This window comes from Oncorhynchus masou, chromosome 13, assembly GCF_036934945.1.
Source record: "Oncorhynchus masou masou isolate Uvic2021 chromosome 13, UVic_Omas_1.1, whole genome shotgun sequence".
NCBI classification, from domain to species: Eukaryota; Metazoa; Chordata; class Actinopteri; order Salmoniformes; family Salmonidae; genus Oncorhynchus; species Oncorhynchus masou.
The window spans coordinates 72,350,127-72,355,022 of NC_088224.1; the positions used below are offsets into that span (position 1 = coordinate 72,350,127).

Here is a 4,896-nt window from a genome sequence, read left to right on the forward strand (position 1 = left end):
AAGGCAATATGGTGGAACAATATGGTGGAACAAACTCCCTCACGACGCCAGGACAGCGGAGTCAATCACCACCTTCCGGAGACACCTGAAACCCCACCTCTTCAAGGAATACCTAGGATAGGATAAGTAATCCTTCTCACCCCCCCCCCTTAATGACTTAGATGCACTATTGTAAAGTGGCTGTTCCACTGGATGTCAGAAGGTGAATTCACCAATTTGTAAGTCGCTCTGGATAAGAGCGTCTGCTAAATGACTTAAATGTAAATGTAAATGCAATAAATAGGCCACAGTAGCAGAGTAATTACAATTTAGCAATTAACACTGGAGTGATAGATGAGCAGATGATGACGTGCAAGTAGAAATACTGGTGTGCAAAAGAGCAGAAAAGTAAATAAAAACAATATGGGGATGAGGTAGGTAGATTGGGTGGGCTATTTACAGATGGGCTACGTACAGCTGCAGCGATCAGTAAGCTGCCTAGATAGCTGATGTTTAAAGTTAGCGAGGGAAATATAAGTTTCCAGCTTCAGAGATTTTTGCAATTAGTTTCAGTCATTGACAGCAGAGAACTGGAAGGAAAAGAGGCCAAAGGAGGTGTTGGCCTTGGGGATGACCAGTGAGATATACCTGCTGGAGCACGTGCTACGGGTGGATGTTGTTATCGTGACCAGTGAGCTGAGATAAGGCTGCGCTTTACCTAGCCAAGACTTATAGATGACCTAGAGCCAGTGGGTTTTGTGATGAATATGTAGCAATGGCCAGCCGACTAGAGCATACAGGTTGCAGTGGTGGATGGTATAAGGGGCTTTGGTAACAAAACGGATGGCACTGTGACAGACTGCATCCAGTTTGCTGAGTAGAGTATTGGAAGCTATTTTGTAAATGATATCGCCGAAGTCGAGGATCGGTAGGATAGTCTGGTTTGACTGACACACAGTATGACTGACACACAGTAACAATTAAACTGCCCAGACATTTAGTGAATTTTATAGCTGACTGATATGTTAAGCAGCTGATTCAATGGCCTATTGGGATCAACATTGACCCCCTGGTATGAAGTGGTGCTACAAAAATAGTCTAAAGTGGTGGTGGTTTTTGAAGAATTCCATTTCCAGTCGAGTGGCGTCCACCAAAGAGATCTTCTGGTTGATATCACTCTGGCCACGGCATTTTACCATGATGTAGCCTTTGTTCAGGTGAACAACTTGGCCATTAACACTTTTTAAGATGTCTGGCTCTTCTCCTTTGCCAACCAAGTCTGGCTTGATCAGAATTTATTGTAAACACAGTACAAACTGTATATCCATATTTAAAAAAACAATTTTCATAAGAGAAAAGGGTGAGGAGTTCAAATAAACAATTGTGATAATATCCAGAGTCCTTGCACCTTTGGGATCCACTGAATGTGCCATTCTCAATGCTTCAGTTCACTTCAGTTGCTATGTCAGCATTGCATGGCACCACGACCGGGTTAATGGTCTCATTTTTTAAATAAACTTCAAAATAAGACGTCTGATCTAAAGCGACATGAAAGACCAAAATTGATAAGAGTATTATCTGTTGAAACAGACTGCTAACATCTGTCAGTGATACATAGTGAATCTGAGACAAGGAGAAAATAACCATTCAGTTACTATAGGGTAAGACATGAGTTGAGTCACAGGCTTGACGCATTGACGGACAAAATACTAGACTACTTTAATCTCTTCACTGTCCAAATAAATGTGGAGACCACTGTATATGATTCAGTGAAGTTAACAAGGTTACAAAATGCACATTAATTATAGTTACATCGTCTACATACAGTATCTACTTCCTCCTAACCCCATTAATTTTGTGACACTAACCTGATCACCAATATCCTCTGGTTGGTCTTTGAAAGGTACAGTGGTAATCCCAGGTAGATCAATAAGTGTGAGGTCACATACATCAGGAGACGTGATTTCCAGCGTGATCAGGTCATCACAGATCCCAACACCATCTCCGGCTAGCTGAGCTTTAAAAACAGGTAATTGGGTAACATTACTCACCCCTGTATCGTACCTTTGTGAATTTGACTATCTATTGAAAACTATAAGCCAACATAAAATGACACTGTCAGTATGTATCTACTGTATAGTGTGGGGAATATAAAGTGAAATGTAATGCTTTACATTCAGTTGAAACTTGCACACCTGTTCTGACATGAATCTCAACCAATGAGGGGTCCTCAAAAGTCTCCAATATCCCTTGATAACTGATCTTTACCTTCCATTTGCCTCCAAAACTCTTCCTTCATTTCAATTCCAATAGACACCTGGTGACAATACCTAAGAGGAAATAGATTTGTTTTAAATAAAAGTTGCACCCAATTGGTATTTGTTATGCAATATAAGAAATGCAGCCTATAAAGTGTAAAGAGAACATTTACTGATCTAATGATGCAGTAGCAGATGCATGACAACATGTTTCTTCACGCAGCACTGACTCGAGGAAGACCCAGTTGGTTAGAAACATATTTCTCCATGCGTCTGCTACTCCCTACTCAAGATCGTTTTCAACTGATCCATCTCACCACTTCCTCTGGGTAGTGCCACCTCAGATTCTTATGTTTTTTAAATGTTTATTAAACCTTTATTTAACTAGGCAAGTCAGTTAAGAACAAATTCTTATTTACAATGATGGCCTACCCCTAACATTACTGGGGCAATTGTGCACCACCTTATGGGACTCCCAATGACGACCAGTTGTGATACAGCCTGGAATCAAACCAGGGTCAGTAGTGACGCCTCTAGCACTGAGATGCAGTGCCTTAAGCCGCTGCGCCACTCGGGACCCCAAGATAATACATCAAGCAATGGCTGGCAATGTCAGGTCCTTCTCGATTCCAGTCGATCTCTGAAAGTCAATGAGTTCGATGAATGGTCGCACTTGTCTATCCAAATGGCTGTTGAATACCCCACTTTGTATACCAGTGCTATATCTGCAGACAAATAAATATACCAAGCAAATGTTTGAAAACCGAGATATGTGTGATACAATTCAAAGGCATTCAGTTATGAATTAAGCTGGAAAAGATGTCTTTAATTTGAAAATGGGAAACAAACCTGGATCAATTGTTTGGATTTCAACTTATCTTTACTTATCCTCAGAAACTGCATCGGTACATTGCTCGATGAAACACAAATGCACCAAGAATACATGTAAGGCTAGATGTAATTTGTTCTTGGGTTATAACTTTCATTTTTCATAAAAATAAAGTAGACTTACTCAGTATTGCTCAAATGTGTTTGTCAGAGTAGAAAGACCACACTGCAGAGACCTATCAATATACCTTTGTACTGCAACAATGTGCAAAAAGGTTACTACCCCAGAATGGACATAGTCTGTAGCATCAAATCAATGTCCACATACTGTAAAGGACTGGCATTATATGATCATCTGCTGATTTCAAAGAAATATAAACGGGGTGCTCCAGTTTATAATGAAGGATAAGGGTCAATCTATGCACTCATCTAAGGCCTGACAACTATTCAAGAGTAAAAAGGGTATCAAGCATTCAAACTGAGAATAGACAGCGGGAAATGATTTTGGGAGTACCATTAATGTTGAATCAAATCAAACTTTATTTGTCACATGCGCCGAATACAACAAGTGTAGACCTTACCCCCTTAATGTGGACACTAAGGAACTTGAAACTCTCAACTTGCTCCACTTCAGCCCATCGATGTTAATGGGGGCCTGTTCGGCCCACCTTATCCTGTAGTCCACGATCAGCTCCTTTGTCTTGCTCACCTTGAGGGAGAGGTTGTTGTCCTGGCACCACTGTTGTCGGTGACCAGGCCTACCAATGTTGTGTCGTCAGCAAACTTAATGATGGTGTTGGAGTCGTGTTTGGCCATGCAGTCGTGGGTGAACAGGGAGTACAGGAGGGGACTAAGTACACTAGGGGCCCCAGTGTTGAGGATTAGTGTGGCAGAAGTGTTGTTGCCTACCGTTACCACCTTGGGATGGCCCGTCCGGAAGTCCAGGATCCAGTTGCAGAGGAAGGTGTTTAGTCCCATGGTATTGCGAAATGGTTTGGGTCTAGGGTATCCAGGAGGATGCTGTTGATGTGAGCCATATCCAGCCTTTCAAAGCACGTCACGGCTACTGACGTTTAGGCAGGTTAGCTTCGCTTCCTTCAGACAAGGCAGTATTTTACGAGAGCCCCTACTCAATTACAGTGGGGCAAAAAAGTATTTAGTCAGCAACCAATTGTGCAAGTTCTCCCACTTAAAAAGATGAGAGGCCTATAATTTTCATTATAGGTACACTTCAACTATGACAGACAAAACGAGAAGAAGAAAAATCCAGAAAATCACATTGTAAGATTTTTATGAATTTATTTGCAAATTATGGTGGAAAATAAGTATTTGGTCACCTACAAACAAGCAAGATTTCTGGCTCTCACAGACCTGTAACTTCTTCTTTAAGAGGCTCCTCTGTCCTCCACTGTTATCAGTATAAAAGACACCTGTCCACAACCTCAAACAGTCACACTCCAAATTCCACTATGGCCAAGACCAAAGAGCTGTCAAAGGACACCAGAAACAAAATTGTAGACCTGCACCAGGCTTGGAAGACTGAATCTGCAATAGGTAAGCAGCTTGGTTTGAAGAAATCAACTGTGGGAGCAATTATTAGGAAATGGAAGACATACAAGACCACTGATAATCTCCCTCGATCTGGGGCTCCACGCAAGATCTCACCACAGTGAATGACCTGCAGAGAGCTGGGACCAAAGTAACAAAGCCTACCATCAGTGACACACTACGCCGCCAGGGACTCAAATCCTGCAGTGCCAGACGTGTCCCCCTGCTTAAGCCAGTACATGTCCAGGCCCGTCTGAAGTTTGCTAGAGAGCATTTGGATGAT

The 4,896-nt window shown here is 42.0% G+C and overlaps 1 pseudogene; it reads right to left on the minus strand.

Moving 5' to 3' along the window:
- Positions 1 to 1,064: 1,064 nt before the first annotated feature.
- Positions 1,065 to 4,043, minus strand: LOC135553419 (interferon-induced GTP-binding protein Mx-like; annotated as a pseudogene).
- Between the last annotated feature and the right edge of the window lie 853 nt (positions 4,044 to 4,896).